At 45.2% G+C, this 24,040-nt stretch overlaps 1 non-coding gene and 1 pseudogene across 1 annotated transcript; one reads left to right on the top strand and one right to left on the bottom strand.

Moving 5' to 3' along the window:
* Positions 1-4,576: 4,576 nt before the first annotated feature.
* Positions 4,577-24,040, bottom strand: part of LOC115246530 (N-acetyllactosaminide beta-1,3-N-acetylglucosaminyltransferase 3 pseudogene) — a 28,502-nt pseudogene continuing 9,038 nt past the window's right edge.
* Positions 22,246-22,328, top strand: trnal-cag (transfer RNA leucine (anticodon CAG)). Its single transcript has one exon. It is a non-coding gene; the product is annotated as a tRNA-Leu (tRNA).

Raw genomic sequence — 24,040 nt, 5'->3', positions numbered from 1 at the left:
AAACTCCGTGGGTGTCTAATTTCCATGAACTCTCACGAGGAGATGTGCTGTGGTGAGGATTGAGACCCCGAATGCAGCACAGTTTACTGATATGGCTGCATGACTGAAGCTGCTGTAACAGTAGAGTCCAAATCCATAAATCCACAGGGAAGTGGCGTTTATTTAACGTACAGCTTTAACACCAGCTGTATTTACTTAAGCAAGTGTTTTTTATTGTTTCTGACTGTCGAGGCGAGAGTCTAATTATTCCTCAAACATGTAATTGATGATCGCTGATGTTTTGTGGAACAACTTAACGCAATCTCACAATTAATCGCCACGCTGATTTGAAGCAGTTAGCTTTGATTACCCAACACTTTTTTTTTCTTTTAACCATCGAGCATCCATAACTAATCGGAGCAAAACTTTTCCTGGCAACTACAGCGATCATCTGACGATGGTTCTCTATTTATTTAGGCTGGGAAATCAGGCGTGAACCATTGAATCCATTGAAAAATAAAAAGTCAAGGTCAGAGAAGCCACGATAGCATGTTTATGGCGCAGTCATTGAACCAACGGAATCTGCTATTTCTGACTCCTTTTCACGGGATGAATGCTTCTTTGAGTCTGGGAGACGGTTCTGTGATGCTTTTGATAAAATCAGTGGGTCCAGTGATCTGTTTGTGCTCATGATAAAAACTGTACTGATTAAAGTGTTTATTAGACTGAGCCGGTCCGAAGGTTGTCTGAAACCTGCTTTATCTTCTCAGAATAAATAGTAATTTACCTCCCTGCTTTCTTACTTTCTGCTTTTTACCTGACAGACGCAGCGTCTTCATTCAAACACTCGACGTGCGTTTCCTCTCGGCTCCGTCAGAGGCTTCTCTCTCTCCGGTCATAATTATTGACACAGCTGATGGAACAGCGACAGCAGCGATTCATCACTGTTGTGGCATCATTAGTTCGGTAATTCCTCCGAACGCGGGTCAGCTAAACAATCTGCAGCTAACCAGCGTTGATTCATCAGCAGCCTATCAGAGTGTGTCAGAGTGATCTGGACTGACATTGATTAGTTTGATGAGAATATCGAAATATCTGATAAAAAATACATTTTAATGACTCAGTAGGTAAAAATTCTTTATTTATACATCTAATCTATTGCTTATGCGCTGACATTTAGACTTGGGATGGGTTTTAGTCATCAAAGTCTTCGCTGGCCACGACGACGCCACCTTCCCGAGGTAAAGACGTGGAAGCGATTCGACTGACAGGTGAGCAGGAAATTATGTTTTTTAGTTGCGAATGCAAGAACTGAGGAAGAGGTTCAATGGAATAATCTGTCAGGAGAGATTTAGGAACAATTTCTCATAAAATGGTCGTAAATAATACCGTTTTAAATCGAATGACGGTAAGAGAAGATTCCAATGCATTACTGCCATTTTTAGTGCTGGAACTCTCGTTAATAACTGTCTGTGAAAGTAGAGAGAGGCACTTTAGAGCAACATTTCTGGATTTTAAAGTTGAACAGTCACTGGGCGACACACCAGTTCAACGCTCGGAAACGGGTTCGTCGTCTCGAGAACAAAGAACAAGAACAAAATTTGTGGTCAGGATGCTTCATACCTTACGAGAACTTGCCTTCACAGGCTCCGCCCCCTGCAGCAAGCGTCGCGCGTGCTCTCCGTCTGTCCACCTTTGCCATTTTTTCACCCTCCCCTCTTTGTGACAAACTCTCCTCAAAACTTGCCGCCGCAGTTCGGTCGACACGCCGCCTGTAAGGATGTTCTTAAGTCCTGACCAATCACACGATATTCCTCTAAACAGAAACAACCAGCTGAGTTAGCTGCGGGTCCGTTGGGAGCGCTAACGTCTAAAGGCGCACGTGGCAAACGACCTGCTGTCATCAGGATGCGACAGCCGGTCTCACGCTGCAATGTCCCGCTGACAGAAATTGATGTTGGACATCTTTAGATTGCCGATATATCAAAGCTGTGTGCATCAGCGGAGGATATACATCGAGTGCGTCGGGGGCCCGGAGGCCGCCGTGACGAAACGTCGATATCCGCTGAGCTCGGGGTGAGAATGGGCCGCTGCTCCACAAATCAATCCCAATGAATTTCTCAATAACTTCCGCGGCATGTCGTTAAAGTTTAGACCAACTGGGGAGCGAAAGAGAAACATAAATAACAAAGACACGACAGTCTGCCCACCTCCTTGGAGACAACGCGCCGCTGGCTCGCCGCCATCTGAAGAAATGTCAGCGCGAAGGGAGAGCTTTGGTTTATGAGCACCTGGAAAGGGGACAAAGAAAAAAAGTTGGTGGGAGAGTGGGAGTCAAAGAAGAAAAAAAATACTTAAATTAATCCTCTAAAAGCCTTTTAGCAATATTGGCCTCCCACAGAGATCTGGTAGCGCACACAGAGACCACTTCCCATCATTTAATTCCAGCCAAAATTTAATTTAGTCCGAGAGTGATTCATTTTGTTAAATGATTGTGTTGCCCACCCACCAGCCGCCACCTCCCAACGTGCTTACATTCATACACACACACACACACACACACACCTTCAGTCAGGGACACACACACTCGGGTGACTGTGTGACCGTTTTGTTTTTGGATTGATGGCATTCGTGGACACACATGACACACATTCAACACGTCCATGAGGACCGGCCTCACTCCTATAACACACTCACACACACACACACACACACACACACACAGCTGACATATTTTGTGACAGGGACTTTTTGCTGAGTCGCTGAGATTAACCTCGAGTCTTCTTCAGTGTCCCAGCGAATATTTTCCACGTGTCTCTCAAATGACACCTGACGTGTTGCAGACGTCTCTGAACACAAACGCTAAACTGGCCACCGCTAGCAGCTCCTCTTCAGCCCCCCTGCAGCTCCCCCTGAAGATAACGAAGGTGCATGATGGACCTCCTGCGTCGGCCCGGCACTGGCGCCACGGAGGTCTTTGAGGTCGTATCGGTAATTCAGAGCAAAAGCACAACATTCTCAAATGCACAATGCTGCCCTCTGATTGGTTGGAACACATTGTTGTTGGGGGGAGCTTTAATGGACAATATGGAGCCTACAGTGACTGGACTTCCTTGACTGTCCTCTCATGAGACAAGTTTAAGATAAAACAGCTCCTGTAAGGGAGCAATTCATGTCCTGCAAAAAAAAAAAAAAAAAAGAAGGTTGATAGATCCGTTAATGACCGAAGGGCTGTGACGTCTTCAGTGATGTGGAACGTCTACTCCTCCTCGAACTCCTCGTGGTGTGTGGAGCATAAAACATCTGGTTTGTAATGCAGATCTAAAGAGATTATGTGCCTGGCGGCTGCGCTACTACTGCTATAGCTGTTGATCAGTTAGGAATGTTATTTAAAATGTTATTTGGGGATTGTTATGATGTCTCAGTGGTCTACAGATGACCATTAGTTTAAAAAAGTTCTCCAGCTCAGAGCACGCAGTTTTGCAGAGAACAAGGGCGAGCTGATTGGTTTATTGTGTGGTGCAGACTCAGCCGTGCTTAATTCACTGATGACGTCCTTGTAAACCCTGGCGTAGGGTCTGTTTTTTATTTAGATCATCCATCCAAGGCGGTAGATAATCAAAAGAGAGCACTTGTAAAGGCTTTAATCAGCCATATATCACCACACAGACAGAGATCTGAAAAGAAACATTAGCAACACAGGCCTCTTCTCCCTCTTATCTACTAAATTAATGCAGAAGTCATATTTCCCAGTCTCATAAATGCATTTAAATAATAAAAAACTGGTCAGCCTGAATGCAGATGACAGATAAACCACCGCAGACACTGCGAATCGGTTCTTCGACGTTCCGGTCGCGCTCAGACCAGGAGCAGAAGCCCTCCAGATCACATTTGTCCACTCATTACAGCGTTATTCATTATTTCCAGCAGGATTAATCGCCTTTATAGTCCGCGGTGGAACGATGGGTGAGGAAATGAAGCGGTTCTTCTGTTAAAGCCGCCGGCATGTTGATGTCAACGACAAAAAAATAATCACAGAGTATTTGATCAGTTACAGGCCGCGTTGCTCCGAAGCAACTCTGTGACAGACAGTTTGTAGTATTTTACAAGGTTTGACCTTTTTATGTACCACCTGTGAGGAAATCTCCACATCAAACATTTCTCTGGAAGAATCCGTGCACACACACACACACACACACACACACACACACACCAGGCCCACCACCATCAAAGCCCATGTTTGATGTTCACCCCATGGGAGTCTGTGGCAAAAAAGCTCAAGACTCAAGATTGGAGTTTTCCGTTGAACAATATCCTGCAACTCCACGGTGACAAGGTCCAGATTCACGGAACAGCAAAGGTCCTTAATGACCTGCTACGGACGTCTTTGGGCTGTATGGGGAAGAAAAGGTCGGCGCAGATAAGAACACTCGGATCTTTGAATGAGTTTCCTGAGGCTCTTCCGTGCAGATTGTGTCAGAATTTATCGCAAACTAACGATGAGTGCTCGTTTATTTCAGCTCTTCACATTCATGGTGGGGACGTGTGTCCAGATGTGGTCAAACAAGAGAGAAGAAATGAAAAAAAGAGACGCCACAGAGGTTCACACAGTGAGATTTTTAAAAAGAAACAACACTTCATTCCAAAATATCCGGCAACCCTGTATTACTGTCAAAAAGCCTTCCATCAAACTCTTTTGTGCCATTCTTCAAACTTTCTGGGTCAAGTGTTTTCCTATTCTTGTGGGCCAAGTTGCAGTTAGATATGTGTGCATAACATTAGTTATTATTTGAACTTGGATTGTAACATCTTTCAGGCAACACAATGTTGAATTCTCCTAAAATGCTAAGAAAAATAAATGGATCAAGATATGACTGTTGACTGTTGCCACGACGATAGCCGCGGTACCTGTGTGCCTCTGCTTTGATATCCTGCTTTTTTCCCCCATTTTTCCTAATTGTAGACCCAGATTTAAAGTGATTAATCTTCGGTTTCAGTCGTGTATCTCTGACATGAGTGATGCAGTAAAATCTATTTAGCGCTGCTGACTCCTGGGCGAGGTCAGGACGTCCATTCTGTGGCAGTGTTCTCCTCTCTGGACTTAAACATATTATCTGACAGCAGAGACAGAGCTGGGAGGTACAGAAAGAAGCAAGATTAATGGTTCAGAGAGGTGCGTTGGGTCTGAAACCCGCAATTTTCAATGTCACTGAGGTGACTCTCTTTACCTGAGCCGGTCCACAAAGGTGAGTAAAGCTGATGGAACCACTGAGTCCAGGGAAGGTTATTTATTTCAGACATCCATCAGTTTGATGATTTCTGAAAGAGATGGTGAGCAGAGAGTTGGACCTTTGACCCGGTTTCTATATGGTCACGACACACTTCAGGACTTGATTTCATGGCGTTTCTGCTTGTTTTTGACCTGTTTTCAGGTGGCCTGATTAAAACATCCTGAGCAGCCCCAATCAGACGGCATTTGTGAAGCCTAATAGAGCGCTCAACGGTTCCCTCACAGACCCCCGTGGGTTTTATTTCACGTCAAAAGATTTGATTCAGGTGTTTTCAAGGCAAACAACTTTTAGGACTCGACCCAATAGGTAAGGTCCAGCTGCAGGGCAGGGCAGAGATGAGGACAGAGTCTGAAGAAATGTCAACGCTTTTGTACACAATTTTAACAATCGGAGTTATTACTTTGTTAATTCACACCACGCTATATTTAATAAATGAATAAATCATGCTTGGCTATTTGTCAGCTGTAGCCAGCCCATTAAGCTCTCTGTCTATTGATTTACCGACCCACTCCACAAGGTCATCTGTTGATCTACTAGTCGTGTCGCAGTCGACTGTTTTCATCACCGTCACGTCCTCCATTTTATACAGTTCTATACAATTTGTGTTTGTCAAACTTTTGACTACACGTCCCAAGAAAAAGTGAGAAGTTAGCTAGCAGCCTGTTGAGTGTCCTCACACAGTGTCAACTTTGTATCTAACTGCTAATAAAAGGTCCTCGTCTTCTTCAATAAAAGAAAGTTACATAAAAAACACACAGTTCCATTGATTTATTTACTGCAACTATTACAATAGAGATCGTGTCCAGGCCAATCACTGATGGCCAAAGTCTGACCCTGGAACGAGCTACAGTGGCAGGAACATCTCCCTTTCAACAGGAAGAAACCTTGAGCAGGACCAGGCTCATAGAGGGGGACCATTCTGCTGCTGGCCAGCCAGGCAAAGGAGGTGCAGAAGGACAGTAGCTCTAAAAACTGCAAATTCTATTTGTTAAGACTACTAAAAAAACTAAAAACAACATAGAAAATGTGAAATTGAAATAAGAAATTCAGACACGTGTCTTTTTGTTTTAAACAGTGCTGTAATAACTGGATAGGATTTCCAAATATTTTCCCCCACGACGGTACAGGCCTGATATTGAGCCGTCGGAGACCGAAAATAAAATTAAACGGCAAATGCCAGAGAGGATCTTACAAGATTTGTATTGACAAGGTTTGGGCTGAAGGCTACTTCAAAGCTTTGCTGTATGATGTTTGCGATGTGATGCTGAAATGGCCTCGGGGTATTCCCTTTGGTGTCAAGAAAGGATACTAATGGAATGATGACTTTCCAGCACGGCAGCAGATAGCTGCTGGGTCTCCTCTCCTGCTCCGGGAATTGAGCACTTGAGTTTTTGATGCAATTTTAATCCACAGAACTTTGTGGGCATCCGTTCAGAAGCCCAGACGCGTGCTACTGTAGGCCATCACGTGCCGATGTTGTCCATTAGATTAGCGACTATAATCTGCGCCTTCACAGCTAAACTCATTTCTTATGTATTATACTGCCTGCACCGCATGTGCTCCTCCTCAGGGACGGCCGTCCAACCGTTAGCATTTACTAATTTAGCAACTTGTGAAGTTATTTTATGTTTATCCAACATAGCGACTTGAGGGTTTGAATATCTAAAGACAACAACAGTCTTAATTGCCAGAATTGAAGTATTTTGTGAGATATACTGTATGTAAAAAGGTTTTTTTTGATAATCTACAGTTCACTGACTGGTGTGCATGGTCGAGCGACTCGCACGTTTGCTGGGTTTTCAGAATAAAAGCTGGATATTGTATGTTTAGCGTGGACACTTTGTGCTCTCGCATTTAGAAAATGTCTTAATGTGGGTGCAGAACATTCTACTCTGCGTGTGACGGAATTGAAGGTTAGATGTAAATAAAAAGCGGTCCGCTCTATTGAAATCCTTCCTTTTATTCAGCCCTCAAAGCTTCCCAACCTCCACATTCACCTCTGAGACTTTTTCCCCGTGCTGGTCATGTGCTGTATAGAGACGCCGCTGCTGCGTCTACGACCCTGGAGGCTACGCACACGTACTCCGTGACGGCACGCGATTGATTTTATAGCTGATTTTGTCCCAGTGTTGCACGTTAAACCTTGGGTGGCAACAACAGTCGACTCTCATTTTCGAGAGCAAACATGTGAGGCAGGCAGCGTTCTTTAGTTTAACCTTGTCATAGAGACCGAGGCCTTGGCGTGTTGGCCGAGGCCGCCGCCGCTGTTACGCTTTCATTTGTTCATTTGGCCTGGCTGCAGTGAAATTGCCCTGACGTTATGGCTCGGCCTCTCGCGTTCAGACGCCCGCCTAAAGGTGCAGCGCGTCAAATAAAGCGCGGAGCTCTCGTTTTATTGAAAATGCTCCCGCCGTAACTCAGTTTCTGGCAGGACGCGCGTGAATTATTCCGGTTTTGTGTCTGGAGGCTGATGGAAACTGGGAAAACAAACAACATACTGTATAATGGGACGGACGTGGTGAAATGGAATCTGCCGCTGTAATGTTCAGGCTGTGATTATGTGCAATTTAATCACGTTTTGTGTTTTTCCTCTTTCAGAACATTCGGACTGGGGGGTCTCCGCAGCTGAAGCCAATCAATCACTGAAAATTGGTGGTTCGCTGCCCAGTTCTGGTCGAGTGCCCTTGAGCAGAATTCCGAATCACAGATGCCACAGATGGCTGCTCCACTAGTGAATCTGTGTGTCTGGGGCACTTTGCATGGGAAGTAACGTATCGCTCACGACGCTAGTCGGCATCTGGCACCGTTGCCTCTCACCACTGAGTCAGTGTGGGTGGAAATAGGCAAATATGGCAACTGGTGTAAACAGCCTGAGTGAAAGTCCAATTGTCCTTCATCTGTCTGGGTTTGTTTTGTATTTTCTATGCAGAGAGAGTGAAAAAAAGAAATATTAGATATAAGACACTTAAACTGAATTTATGTCTGTGCATCAGCTGTTTATGGGAACTATGTGCACAGTGGAATTCATCCCGAAGCCGCTCCGTTGGTGTTGGTGTCCGCTTCTAAGACAGAGTGCCTGTTCAGATTTGAGCTATGATCAATTGAACTGGTCCACGTGTAGCAGAAGAAGGAAATAAGAGAAAGATGGAGTGGATCAATGATCTTTGGAGTCATTCATGAGCAGTTACTCATCAGTACCGACCTCTGAAGTTACACCGTATCGACTCTGTAAGTTTGATCCAGAAAATAAAAGGCAACGCACAACAACCTACGGTCACTATGGAGGTCATATGGGCCATCGGTTTTTAAAATATCCCATTATTTTACACAAAGTAATGATGGATCAGCTGTTTGGATCACTGCGATATTCTTTTGCTGCAGAAGTGACCAGTGTGCTTTTAAAAAGGGCAGGAAATGATTCTGTTTGTCTCTACCAAGGCTCAGTTGAGCTCTCATTGAGCTCATTAGATGCCTAATGGGACCATTAAGGACAAGCTCAGAATTCTCGGGATCTGTAGGTGCCTTTCTAAACCGCCTGACAACCCAGATTGTGAAAGGAGGACAAATTTGTCAAGTGAGGCGAATAATTGCTTCCACGGGATACTTTGGGGGGGGCAAACAAAAGCTGCAGTCTTCAGCAGTCAGTGGAGTGTATCCACCTCTCCCAAACACCGGCGATCTCCAGTGAATGCATGAAATAAAAAAAGTTGCTAGTCTGGACTTTTAGTAGAGCAGCTTGTTAGAGCTCAGATGAGGCCGTGACTCAGTCGGCAGACCTACTGTCTGGCCTATTTAATTGCAAGCATTTTCACCAAAAGTTTGCCTCGTTGTTGATATTAGGTTACTATGACAACACTGCCACTCAGGCAACCTGGGCGCCTGTTGGAGATGATTCATTTCCTCCTGCTCTCAAATCCATTTCCTGACAATCTGCTGCAAAATTGGATGAACTTCTGAGGACTTCCTGATCGGCTCACTGGACTTTTTGAAGGCTAACTGAACACTGCAGCATGTGCAAACACACACTTTGGCCCCCTACGCGGGTCCTTGTATGGACGACAAACAAAAACACCTCTCATTCATTTTACCAAAAGGCAAACAAGACACTCGGAGGAGGCAGTCTCTATTAATGAAGGCCGGGTCTCTTGTCATTCTCTATTGTTGTACTTCAGGTATTTTGAAATGTTCTTTGGAAAAAGGTGCGCTAGCAAATATTTGCATCAGTCAGTAGCTACTGCTCGCTCCTTCTCCTCCTCTTTGACTGGGCTGTTGGAGGCTGCTGAGCACACACTAGCGAGACATCCTTGTCTCAAGTGGACAGACACAATTAATCCCAGGGACAGTGGAGACTTGCTGACAAAGCAAGATAAGGTATCAGGCGGTGCACGCCGATACACCTGACCTGTTGCACATGAGCGTAGTTGAGCCTTTATTGCATATACAGTATATTTAAAGAGAAGGATGCCGACGTCCTGCGTTTGTCTCCTAAGCAATAAACACACACTCTTGTACTCTTTACACAGCTGCTTTCACAGTCGTATCGCTCCATTCTAACAGACGAGCTACATGTGTAGGAAAAAGAGCTCCAGATTTTACATGTGAAGACGCATTTGTGGAAGCTCATGCTTCTCTCAATCTATATTTCTTTAGGTTATTTCTTTAGGTCGGGGTACTGTATATAATTGTACATTTACTTCCATGAAGCTTTTATCCTAAGTGCTGTTTGTGTAACCAGAGAGAAAGAAAGTGCTTTTTTTTCTCTTTTTCTGCTTTGATAATGGCGCTGGGAAGAATCCTACTAGAACTGGCATTTACTTTTGATTATTTGAAGTATTGATGTAGAATATGAAGGGCAAAGTTAAAAAAAAAAAACAACACAACGTTTGACATACGTTAAACACACATAAATACATATTTGAAAAGGGGTGAGAAGAAACATAACTTAAGAGCTCCCACCTTGTTTCTTTAAAAAACACCAATACACCCACTTCCTGTTGTAAACCTTTCTAGATTTTAGTTTGTATGTGTTTGTGTGTGTTGCAACTTAGATGTTGGGACTTGAATCTTATCACTCTGGAGGCAAACGTGCAAGAAGTCATTCAAGTCTCTAAGAACCGAATTCTACTAACACTAGAATAAAAATATGTATCAGATTAACAAAGCAGCCGGAGCTCATTTAGTCCTTCATTCAACAATGGTTCCTATCTTCTCATGATCTTATCACAAGCTAAAAGCTCTTTTGAGAGATTAAAGGTGAGATGTCCATCTATTTTATCGGGCCCAAAGGCCACCTCTGGTTCTTCTATTCTAGATGATGTAACTGGTAATTATGTCTTTAGGACAAAGGATGCCCAGGTTGGTGTCTGCAGAAAGGCCCTTAGTTACAGTCTGCTGGAGTGCTTGCAACATTTCCTTTTATCTATCACACAAGAGGGCCGATAAATTGGTGATTTTAATGCCCCACCGACACAAATGTTGCCTTCAAACAAGATCTGTACTACAGCAACCAGGACAACCTGATGACAAGCGAGCTACTAGAACAAGACAGTAAAGGATTACTGTAGTTCCCAGAATATGAAATATAAATGCTGTAAACATCGCTTTCGCTGTCATCGCCTACAAAAGCTTTTCCTGGTCTCCACGTCGCCATTTCCCTCCTCTGCAGCAACTAGAGAGGGTGAATTCCACATCAAGATAGCGAGCTCTCATTAGCCACTATATCTCACCAAAAAAGTCTGGCTATGAAGGAGGGAATCAGGCTCTATTTAAAGCAATGCCGTCAGGAGTTCAGCGATAATGCTCTTTACATCATTTTGTCCTTGCCTTTATCTTGAGCTTCTTAAGGAGCAGGCAACACGCAAAGTCATTAGGGACACAATAACTCCTCGTCTAATTAGATGGGGAGAGATCAGATGCCTGGTGCACCACAAGGCAGACCCACTTACCATCATCATTCATTCCAACCAGGGCTGTCTGGTACATTGCTACTGTTAGCTACAGCACTGTTTGCTTCTTTGTCCCCTGACTAAAGACTGGAGCGTCCTTGGCCTTTGGCTGAGAAGATGGAGTCTGATTAGCTGCGGCGGTCTTTTCAGAGTCGCCCTGAACTCACAAATTCTTGCTTATGAATCAGCAGATCTCATCAGCCGGGCTTTCATTTGGAAATAGACAAAACTCACGCGTGAATTTTGTTCTATTTTTAACAGGAGATGGACATATTAGGAACTGAATGATACCTACACTTGGCAGATGCCTGGGGGTGTTGTTTCTATGGCGATGGGTTTGTGGTGAGTTTCCTCTCTTATCTCTATTCTTCACGCTCCGTGTCTCTCTGAAGGTTGCTCAGGTGAGAAGCTCCTGCTCATAGCTGCATATTCAGGATCTCAAACTGAAAAATAGGCTCAGACGACAGGAATTCAGCTGGGCGTAGAACAGACTGACCACCCTTCTGACTCTGAACATGCAAAAATTCTTCCCCAAACATCATTGTAGAAGACCATCAGACATATTCCTGCCTAAACAGTGTCTCAGTGATGGATGGTCCCAACAGTCAAACTCCAGTCTTTGGTGTCCACAGATCCCTTCAGTAGGGACATGTGAGTCTTTGCTTCCAGCCGCTGTGATGCTTTGTTGTCCAGTCTGCCTGTGGGTCATGTTGATGAAGGCAGATGATGGTTCACATCGGTGTTCCACCCCAATCAAAACAGAGCAAGAATTTAAGCTAACGGCGTGAGTCTAAGCGTGCTGCTGTAAGATATCTTAGTCAACGTCTAATAGTATCACAGGTTTTCTTCATAAAGGCAGATTTTACGTCAGTGCAGTCCAAACAAGTGCAGCATTCAGAAGACTATAAATAAAGTGCACAGTGCTGCGGTTTCTGCAGTGTCTGGGCACTGTCACCCTCTGGCTATCTGAAACTACAAATGCTGCAGCCAAGTCCGGCAGCACCAGGGCTTCTTCTTCTTCTCCTGAGTGTTTTTCTCTTGTTTTCATCCACTTGCAATTGCAATCTGCCCAAGGCCAAGTAGACTGAAAGCATAAGTAGAAGTCAGCACTACAGTAGATTCAGGTTTCCTCCCAGGCAATTTGCCCTAATGGATTCCAGAAGTGTGCGCCTGGGTCAAGATGCAGAGTATTGAGTGCTGTCTCGTTTTATTTATTTTTTTCCGACACATCCCATCGCCCTTTTTCCTCTGACCCACAGATGCTCTAACAATGGGGTGACTTCAGTGGAGTCAGTCAGCCTGAAATCAGGCGATGAATTTTAGACTTATGGTCAAATAGGACCATACTCTTGAATTTAGACCTCAGCTAAATGCTTTTAAGTGTGCATTCGGATCCTCGTTTCCCTTTTTTATCCAGTTAACGCTGCCAGTTACCGCAGACTCACATTGTGAAAATGTTTTGGATCACTCCAGCAAATTCAGATAAAAAAACAGTGTTGAGTCCTAACAAACACCATTTTCCATCTTTATTAATTGCTTCTAAATGCTCCTAAATCATCCCTGCCCTGTAAAGTGAACGCTACTGGATGAAGCTTGCTTAAATTTCCAGTAACACAGCCTAGACAAGTGACCTTTCAGTGGTCTTGGCCCGCGCACGTGTGATGAAACAATCAGTGAGTTTAATTACAGAGAATTGGTGGCTCATCAGAGCATCTTAGCCACCGTGTTTGATCTGAAGCCCCTCCCACAGGGAGTGAGGGTCCATTGGCCCGCCAGGCCGGGCGGGTAGCCGCTGCCACGCGCTTTCATCCCCTTCTCCAATTAAGTCCACTCAGCCCTGGTCCTATAACATGCGTTTGCAAATGCCGCTCTTGCATATGGACGCATCGCATCCTGTCCGCTCGGCTCAATCAGATCAACGCGTGGAAAACTCTTTGGTGCTTCAGCCGGGCTCTGTTTCAGAGAGACCACAGCGCTATTGATCAAAGCGCTCAGACGTGTCCAGGCTCCTCTCCCCCAGTGCATTGTTGAAGCCAAAGGAGCCTAACAACAACAAACATCTCTGCTGCTACTGCCTGGCTCTCTCTGATTAGCTGCCGGGGAGATATTTTTAGAGGATCCCGGCCTCTTTGAAGAGGAAGAGAAGCGGAACCCAACCCTACCCCCAATCTAAAGAAGAGATATCCTTTGTTCATTTTTGTGCTTGTTCAAGCTGAATCCGCCTATAAACATATTTATTATCCAAGCCTGGTTATTAACGCACGGTTATTGTGCCTAAAATTCAGACACTGCGAAGTGAAGATAACCATTGTTTTAATTAATCAATTAATCGTTTCAATAAACACATTGTTCAATAATAGACGATACTATTAAACCCACAGTCATTTAATACCAATCAATTGTCCCTCAATTCCAATTTTTCACTGTTCATTGTCTCAAAAATGATAGCGAGTCTTTAGGCTGAGTAAAATCCATTAAGTCCTGAATACTTTGTTACAGAAATACAGGGGGTATTCACACATGCATGCAGTAATTATTCATTAGTGAAAGTGGTGGATTTCCTCGAGATTCCCTAGTTCCCTCTCACAGTCCAACAACATGAATGGTGTGTGTCCTGTGGCGGACTGGTGTCTGGAAGCATCCCCAGTCACCCTGGATTTTATTATTAGCACTTCAAATATTAAACATTTAAAGTGAATTCTATGTTGTTAGCATTGCCGCTCTGGCTGAATGAGAATTAATTGGAAAGGACACAACTTTTCTACATCCACCTTTTGCGCCGTGTTGAATCTGCCTTCACTAACAGGATGACTCTCCACACAATCAGCCGCCGGTCCCGCTGCCACCGTTCAAATGAGCTTCATATTAAACAATCGCTCGTCTGAAACGACATAAATTACCCGTAATGAAATGCAATTAACACTTTCATCCCGACAATGAAAGATGAGATGGGCGTGTGGAGAGGGGAGGGTGCGAGGGTATAGGCGGCAGCTGTCCCCAGCGTTCCTCAACATACTGTATGTCTGTGAGGCTCTGTTTGAATGTTTACAGGGCAGTTAGGGCAATTACAGGCCAATCAGGCAGCAGGTTGGTGCGGCCTCATTAATCAAGATGCAAAGCTGGGAGTGAAACATCACGTCACTGCCCGGGTGCGTTTAATAGCAAACATGTCAGACTGTGAAAGCCGTTCACCTGTGTCAGCCGCCCTGACCTGACTTAAATCTCATATCCATGCTCTTTGCAGATCACACAGTGGCTCCTCCAGTAGTAATGGGAGAAAACACTCTTTGAGAGACAATAATGACGGGGGCAGAGGTGCCCCGCTACAGGAGCAACTCTTTATTACCCGTGAAATAAAAATCAGCCAGCAGTGTGGTCTGCCCTGCCAGAAGCCTCTGGCTATCCCCCCCCCGCCAACACAATTTTTTAGATGATATCTTTTAAGAGCCAGCGGATTATTCAGTGTCTACATCAGCTGAGCAGCGATGGCCCGAGATATGAATGCTGCCAGAGCGTGTGGCTAACTGTGTCCTCTCAGCAGGAACAGCAAAGGAAAAAAGGATGGGTTCATTTTCTAGAAAAAAAAGCAGACTGTTTTCGTAGAATTTAAAAGAGAATGATTAAACATCTTCTCAGGCGACTCAATTTACGTGATGCGCTTTCATTAACTGGCGTCTCGCAGCTTTTTTTTTTTTAATCTTCCACCACCTGGACGCATTTCTAATAACGTCGCTGTTGAAGTCGCAAGTTTTAATTTGTGCACAGACACAAGTGTCATCTACACAGAGGCCTTTGAAAATGTGATTGAATAAAAGTTATTTCAATCGCTGCTGCAGCAGAGCAGTGAGTGGAGCACCAACCTATGGAATCTGACTACAGTTAGTAGTTAAACATATAGAACCTGTAATAGTGGAGGAAATAGGTCTCCTCATGGGCATGGGTTTAGATATAAGACCGCCAACATCCTCGTGAATCCCAAAACAGATTGAATACTTGTTTGTGCTTCATCCTCGACCCAGTTTCATTAAATCCATACAGCATTTGGAGGACTTACAAATAAAGAAGTGAAACTTAACCTCCAGAGCTGAAACAATTTACATTATTTTAATACCTCTAATCAGAATAAAAAGGCCCAAAAACTTTGTTACTATTCATGTTCTTAGTAACGTTACTATAATTGGTCTCCTGATCCCATTTGATTGGGGAGGAATCCACCGTTTGAAGGGCGTAATTCCAGCAGCAGTTGGGTAATTTTCCTCTCAGCCTGTGTGAGTCCGTCTGATGTCCAGAGTTGCCCATGAGGACAGCAGCTGAGCGCACTTTGTTTTGAAGGTTATTGGCCTGAGATGTCAAAAGAAATCAGATGTTTCCCACATCTCCCTGCCCTCTTCAGCTCTCTCTGGTACCCCCCTGTTTCACCCAACCTCCAACCCCGCAGCGCCGGGAGAAGGGCCGGCTGATAGATGTTGAAGGCTGCTCCGGTCCCACAGCAATTAACTCCTCTCCTCCAAGAAGTAGTCTGTCATGTTGATGGAATCTTTGCACCACTGCTGCCCGTCACAGGATCCAGGAGGGGCTGCAGACAAATGCTTCATCTGTGTTTGCTTTACTGTTTTGCCTACAGTCAGGACCGCTCTGACAAGCTCCGGCAGAGACCACCAGCGCTTCGGTGCCCTCGTTTCTACAGTGGCTGGCCGCTCTGGAATACAGAGTCAGACGGATTGAAGAGGTTAAAAGACTGGAGGGTTCATGGAGTTATAAGAGAGCAGAGCAACTGTTCTCACCCAGTTTAACAAGTAGGTGGCGCCCAGGTGTCACATGTTGGGATACCATTAAACCGGTACCATTAGAGAGGCTTTAGAGTGATTGGTTAAATCTAGGTGTCATCATTATTGATGCCCTGAATGTAGCGAGCCTCTTTGACAGTTTAAACCCATGTAACCCAGATTGTTCGGCCCTACATATATCGACAAACATGGGTGTACTCGTTAATTTTGGTGGTGACGGTAGCGCTTTTGTGCATCGTAATGTGCACATCGCAATGGGAGTTGAGAAACAAACTGGCGTCTGAGCAGAAAACCTTACTTGGAAGGATTCAGCATGTCCCACCGATTTTATTCCCCTGGCATTGCAAGTTTCCCCCATTTAAAGATGCAACAAAGGCAGCATTTCCAGGCGAGAGAGCTTCTTGTGCCCAACGATTTTGCCTGCTCTTGTATTGCTAAGGCTTCTTTTGGGATCGGGAACATCGTGATGTCAAACATTGTCTGCTGCAGAAAAACCCAGGGATCTGATCACAACTCGAACGTCGCCAAAGGCCGAACAATGGTGGTTATGTGTAAATACAGGTTTGATGTGGCTACAATTTTGATGTAAGTGCAACAGTAATTTTGATGGGAAAGGAGCATGTGTAATCTAGGAATGTGGAGAGGTGTGTGGAAGAGTGACACAAAGTGATGTACAGACAAATCAGATCCATCCATTAAACTTAATTGTGAGTCATGTGCTAAGAAATTCCTTATAAATATGTCCGTGCGTTGTGTTTTACAGTGTGGAAGCATGGACTCGTCTGCGTAAACGTCACACTTTATCATAGTAATTAAAGATGAAACAAGTGACGGCCCTAATTAAACCTAATGCTAACTTTGGCTAATGAGTCCCAGTTTCAGCAGCTGTGTATTAAAGGAGTGAGTGGGGAGTTTGTGTTCCGGTGTTTCAAGTCGGAAAAGGGGGAATGAATCTATCCAGGTGTGAAATCAATGTCCTGACAGCCTACGTCAACATCTCATTGAGCTCTGCTCCACGCTGACTTTTATCTCCCCGATATTCAAAAGCTCTTTAAATAAGAACACCGTCACAGTCAGCCCTGAAAAAAGCCAACACTTCCCTTCAAATCAGGATAACAAGGTGCAGCCTTTCACTTTGAGACCATGTCATTAGCAGACAGACAATAAAGCCAACCTCGCTTGTTCACAGGACAGAGCTTGAAAAAAGATGAAATCCCCTTTGTGCTCTCTTCTCTCCGACATTAGCGACCCACTTCTGTGAAGAGGAGAAGGAATACTTGGCTCTTCTACTTCTGCTACACACTTGAAACATGTCGCAGACGGCCCACGAGTGTTTAACACTGAATTTAGACATGTTCAGAGTGGAGTTCTCGCGCGCTCTTAGTCATTTTTCTTCGTTAGCGACCTTGCTCTGACACAACAGAAATTGGAGAAAAGCTCGCTGGAGTCTATGTGGGAGGATTTCTGATTTCCACCTGAGACTTTTACCTCATCTTACCTCCAGTGTTACATGCAAAGTGCAGTACCATCTACGATGTCTCAGGGTCCTGCATCCTTGTATGAGCAGGCCCAGAGGGCAGGTAAGCCACTTAACCTGTCATCTCCAATTGTGTGCACAGTCGTAGATCGGTGGCTCGGCTCACGGCTCTTGCGGGGCGCAGTGAAAGCACTCAGCCTGCATGGGGACAGGGAGTGCTGCGGCCCACGGAGGACCGCCAGGATTCGCTGGCCAGATGTGGAAACACAGCTGTAATGTATGTTCAAGGATGGATCCAGGGGTTGGGCCAAAGGGACCGCGATGCCTTGACGGTTTTCAGTTCAGCCGAGTTGTTAGTTTTACGTTCACGGGTATTTCAAGCTTTACTGCCCTCCTACTAAGTGGCAGGAAGGCACAAAACTTGCCTGTTGTCCACACCAGGTGCATGACTTGAGGCTTACAAAAACAGAACAAGTATAGAGATCTGTTGGCCTTCTCTTCTACCTAGTCCACAATCAGCATCAGGGTCCCCTTTAGGAGGCTGGTCCTGCTAAAGGGCTCTTTCTGCTCTTCCTGTTGCTACTGTTTCATGTTTGGGGGTCTGGCCCGGGGAACTACAGATAGAGATGGTTACGTCTCTACCGCCAGCAGCACCTGTACCTGCGTACATTGAAAATATTATAGACAATTAAAGTGCATGCTGAGGGGATCAGTACCATATTGTGGGGTCCATGACAGGGAGGAGGGGGGTTCCCCATTCGATTCATCTTGGTTCATTTGGAAATATGCTAAAAATAGAACTCAGTGTCAAGTGTATTTCAATTCCTCTGTGGCAAACCATCAAAGGGAAGCGGAGCCTCGACGGCATCGAGAAGGTGTTGAGAAGTGAACAGCAGCAGCTGTAGTTTGAGATGTGATGGAAAATGAAGATAAACCGAGACTTAATGAAAGAAATGAAATGAGGAATGAAAGAAATGAAATGAGGAATCTCAACCTTCACAGATTCTCCCTGGTGTAAAGAAGCTCTCATGGATCTTTGCGGTTGGGGTTATTTTCATGTTGTGTTATATTCATATTTTAGGGCAACCTCACAATTCTGTGATTTCAGGAGAATTTCAGGAGTTAACTTGACGTCTCTATTTATTGAGCGCCTTTTGAAGTAGCCTTGTTTCGGGCGACTGACTACCCTCGTCCTTCACCCGCCTCCTGCGCTCCTCCAACGCTGCTGCTGGACCGGCGGACTCACTCTCCTCCTCTTCTTTGTCTTGTTCTTCTCCTCGCTGCCACTTTAGAGGGTCACAATCAGCTGCCCGGTCGGAGTAAACTTCCTTGTTCCAGCAGACGTTTTCATTCAAAGTTAGCCACAAGATTAGGGGCATTTAGTCGACATCATGAGGCAGGAAGAGGATAAAGGGGTTGGAATTGTTGGAATTGTGAAAACAAATGCACCTGCTCATTATGTATGAAAGCCTGGATCCAGGATCAGGACATGAGCGTTACATGATTAAGAAATGCAATTATGTGGGAACCTTCCTGAACTCGTGTTCATGCTCATTCTCAGTTTTTGCCGATTTCTGAAAACAGCCTTCGGTTTAATTAGAGCCATGCTTCTTTCCTGCCAGTTCAGATTGTTATCAAACGCTTATTTTTCATAGCTTGGCATGACAAATGAGTGCCCTCTGTGAAACTCATTAAATATAGATTAATATCGTAGTCAATATTTCACTTATATTGTAGCATGCTTCTTATCACATCCAGATGGGTTAAAGGGTTCTAGAAAGACTGGGAAGTGATCAGATCCTGCACCGGGTGGATGTGGGGTCCAGGTTATTACCGATAGCCCATGTTTGCTGTCTCACTATTGATATTGTGCCCCGGTGCTTCACGTCATTTCCCACCTCTATAACTGCAGGACCTTAACTCGCACCTGAGGGCCGGATAAGGCCGCTCCGCTCCACTGCACTTTATAACAGCATATAAACGCTGGGCAGAAACCCGTGCGTGCGTGTGTGTGTGTGTGTGTGTGTGTGTGTGTGTGAGTGTGAGTGCGTGAGTGAGTGAGTGTGACAGGAATAATGATGGAGACATGCGTCGTGCAACATTTGGCCATCATGAGGCAGAAATATGGAGATCAAATGAGAGTCCGATTAATAATAAACCTGACAGCGTGTGGTACTGCAAACACGGCGGGGGTCCGAGGCGCCGCGGTCAGGCTGCAGTCTCCTCAGGAGGCTTCAGACATAAGCTTGTGCTTAGCTCATCCATGGTGACAGGAGAGCGGCCAGGATAACGTCCCACGGGGGTTTATCTTTCAGCTGGCAACAAGTTAGCGGAGCCCAACTGATGCAATCAGGCTCGTTTCTTACAGAACCATGTCAAGACGCCTGCTGCGGTCGTGGAGGAGATGGGAGTCGGTCTAAAGGGATCATCAAGCAGAGAAACCACCTCAGGAGCTGGCAGAAACTACCAAAATATGGCTAAGAGCGATTAAAAACTGGAGGGATTGTAGGGAACCATCATCTTTGAGGAAGAGATGTGATCAGAATGATGGATTACTTTAACTGTTTGGTGAAATGGAAGAGTAGAAAAACAACAGGAGAATCCAGAGCTGCTCAGTAGTGAAAGTAAACAGGCCCCTGTGCAGGGGACTCAGGGGCCTGGGACCCAACAGCTGAGTAGCCTTGAGACTAGTCAGGGGGGCTAAACTGGAAAAAGGCTTACATTTTATGGAAGCATCAAGATTGGATCCAGATTTACCCTCTTTCAGAGGGATGGGTGCATCAGGGTAAGAAGAGGGGCAGCTGGAGTGATGCACCATCACGCCTGGTGCCTCCTGTACCAGCCTCTGGGGGCAGCCCTGATCTGGGGTTGCTGCAGTTGGTCAGGTCCAGCTTTAGAAGCTTCACCTGCCCAAAGCGTGACATCACCTACCTGAACATACTGAATGACCAGCTTAGTCCATCATTTTTGTTCTTCCCCCGACAGCACGAGCAGGTTCCAAGACGATCACGCCAGAATTCACCGGGCTCAAATTGTGAAAGTGGTTCAGGGAGCATGAGCCATCTATTTCACACATGGATTGGCCACCACACAGTTGAGACCTCAACCCCATGGAGAACCTTTGGGATGTGCTGGAGAAGCCTGTGCAATAGTCCGACTCCCCCATCATCAATACCAGATATTGCTGAAAAATGAAAGGGTCAAACTAAATCTGGTGACTTCGAGCAGCTTGGAAACAATGCTGCAGCGAATGTGTGTCGTGATCAAGGCTAAAGGCCATCCAATTAAATATCAAAGTGCGTGACCTTTTTAACATCTTTTTTTGGCCGCCAGAATAACAGAGACTTAATAGTGTTGTTAGAGCGAAACGGGCTAATTTTAGCCTGGTCTCCCGCATAATAACTTTCCTCCATGCTCTGAATAACGGGGTCATTTAAAAGTATGATAAGATTAAACAAAAAAAAAAGCCCTCCAGTTCACCACCAGCAATTTTTGGGCTTTCCGTAATCTTCGTCAGAGTTCTTTGAGATTCTTTTGTCAAAGTTGAACCCGACTGCAGGACTCTCCCACTTGCTCTTTGCATCAGGCCGAAAAGGCGGAAACTTGCAGGAGTTTTGATGGTATTGGGACTGCAGGAACGAGCGCTGTGACGAGTGTGAGTCGTGATTATAATAAAAACACTCCTGATCACTCTGGGTGTGAACTTTGAGCTCAGGTCAGCAACTGGAAACAGAGAGGAGGCATACGAACACTCATTAACTTCTCCGTCATGTGGCGTACTTAAGCTGAGAAACTAGCAGCTCGTAATTACGCTGGTTTATTGGTGGGGGCTTCGCCTGTCCAAGACGGTCATGATTTGATATTATTGATGATTGAAGACACTCTTGACAGGCCAGGTGTTGGCCTCAGATCTTCTTTCATCTCTCCATCTTTCTTTTCTTTCTTGTATATTAGCAATAGCGATGGCTGCTAGCATGATGCACTGGCAAAACGCTCTTATTTTTTTATTCTTTTAGAGATATTTAAGCGCTTCTTTGTGGAAATTATGTCACAGCTATAAAAAAAGGTGTGTGTTTCTTAAAACCTTTTGATTTTGTCCTTTGCGCCCCGGGGAAAAGCAATTATAGAACTACCATTTGGGCTTCAAATAAACTTCTCATCGGTTCTCTTTGTAACCAGATAAATGATCTGACAGCTTTTTTAAATGCGACTCTCCCAGTTGGTCATTTTATATCTCTTCATCATCGGCATACCGAACCGAGCTGGACGCTAATGTAAAACATCCTGTTTGAAATGTCAGATTAGAAGATTTCCTCCTCACTCTGGTGAACAAGCCGCTTTATTGCTCCTGTAATCATCCGCTCAGATGCTGAGAAGTAATTTTGTTTCATTTTGCCAATGTCTGCTCGCACAAAGGTCACCCAGAGAGGATTTTATTTGTTGTACACTGTTCGGATGGGAGTGAAGTATCCTCTTGATTAGTCTCATAATTCTGTTATCAGCATTCCTAAAGGTTACGTGAGAGCTGCTTTAAGCCTGCACCTGTCGGCCATACGGCTGATCCACCCTTCAGTCGGACCGCAGAAAGGAAGGAAGACCAACACCGATCATGAAGTTTAGATGGGAGCATAGCAAAGGTTCTGGGTTTTATTTTGGACGTTTCTGTGTGGGAATTGCATGTCCTGAAAAGTCAGCATGCTAACTTAAATGGCTGATATGGCAAAGAATACCGAGCATTTTCACACCCTGGGTCAAAGGTCACATGCGTCAGAATGGCCGAGCGGTCCAAGGCGCTGCGTCCAGGTTGCAGTCTCCTCTGGAGGCGTGGGTTCGAATCCCACTTCTGACAACCTCTTTAGGCCTCATTTTAGCTCAGCCTGATGGCAACAGTGGCAGGAAATAGTTCCTGATGTCCAAGAGTCCAGAACCAGCTGTGGTAGAACCTGGCAAAGCTCCTCCAGCTGGTGCTTTGTGAAGGCGGAGTAAGAGCCGTACGTAACCTTTGACATCCGTATATGCAGCCCACTCACTTTATATCCAATATAATATATGTAATGAAGTATTTTTAACAAAACCGATTAGCTAATGACGCAGCAGAGAACTCTCCACGAGTGGTTCTGCTCTTCAGTCGATCAGTAAATCAGGAAATAAAAGGATTAAGCCAATATTGACCAAATTGAGTGGCAAGCAGCATGAAAATCAGGGTGAATAACCGATGAAAGAAACATCCCTCATCTAATGAACAGCGACTCCTGTTTCATGTATTTTTCATCTAAGCATTATTTTACCTTCACTGTCATCACACGGAGTTAATGAGCAACTTCCAACCAACAATAAGCTAACGCTGCGCAACCTTCCAAGCCACAAAAGACATATTGCCTGTCAGCACCCAATTAAAGCCGAAGGGGGCGAATTAACATGAATGCCAAGAAACTCCAATTAACACTGACTGGCGCAGCGGCAAGCTCATCATTGTTTTAAAATTAGAATTAATCAACACGGCAGAGGGTGCAAAGTCAAAGGTCTGATTACCAAACATCGCAGCTTAGGAGAAGATTGGGAAATGATTAAAAAAGAGATATTCCTGAGCCTTTAAATAAGGCAGCTTGTTAGAAATAAAGCTAACTCCCTGCAGGTGATGCATAATAATCCACAAGCGTGGGTGTTAGACCTCAGAAGAGGAGGAAACCAGCTCTTAGGGCAGCACAGGAATGAGCCTCTAATCATGCTTTCCATCTAAACTAATTCCAAACGTCTGACGCCGACCATCGGTATTCCGGATGGATGATTCCCCTCCACCTTCATCCTTTCTCCTCTCTATTATCTGGGCTCTTGTAGCTTCACTTTATCTTCAACTGTACCTTCAACTGTTTCTCTTGCTCCCTCCTCCACTTACCCCCCCATCCCCCCCACGTCGGCCCCTCTAGTGGCAGGAGGAATTAACACACGCCACTTTGACCCCGTCAGGATGCTCAGCCTTGGCCCGCCGCCACGGCCCAGAAATCTGACGCGCCGGAGATTGAGAGGGGTCGCCGAGGACGCTGGGAAATTAGGCCCCCGCCAACGAGAGCAGCGCCAGCGACTCTGGCGAGACGACTGTTGTTTTAGGAGTCTGCAGCCCCGAGGCGGCAAACAGTGGCGCGTTCGGAATATGGCGGCGTTCTGTTCATCAAAGCGGGAGCGGCTTCCCGAGGATCATTTTAGAAAGTAATATTGATGATGTGTGATTTTCCCAAGCAGCCGAGCTGCTGAGCGGCGATGTTGAAGTGGCCGAGAATTTATGTGAGAGGCGGCCGGAATAATTACGGAGCTGGGAACGCCGCTACGTTTATGAATGTTTAATTCACGCGACAGAGTGTGTTTTTAATACATCTGCACCAATAATTGACTGTGTAGTTTAAACAAACCCAGAGAGGGTTCAAGGGGGGGTTCTGAGTCCTTCTCCTGATGTCATCCTTCCTCAGTGACAGCTTCTAAAAACCGGAGCTGCTTTTCCGGACCAGAATTCCTCACAGGAAGTGCAGTAAATCAGGACCTGCTGTAGAATGGTCGGAATAAACC

The sequence above is a fragment of the Takifugu rubripes genome, chromosome 20 (assembly GCF_901000725.2).
Source record: "Takifugu rubripes chromosome 20, fTakRub1.2, whole genome shotgun sequence".
NCBI classification, from domain to species: Eukaryota; Metazoa; Chordata; class Actinopteri; order Tetraodontiformes; family Tetraodontidae; genus Takifugu; species Takifugu rubripes.
The sequence above is the reverse complement of the archived record's forward strand: the minus strand, read 5'-3'. Positions and strand labels throughout refer to the sequence as shown.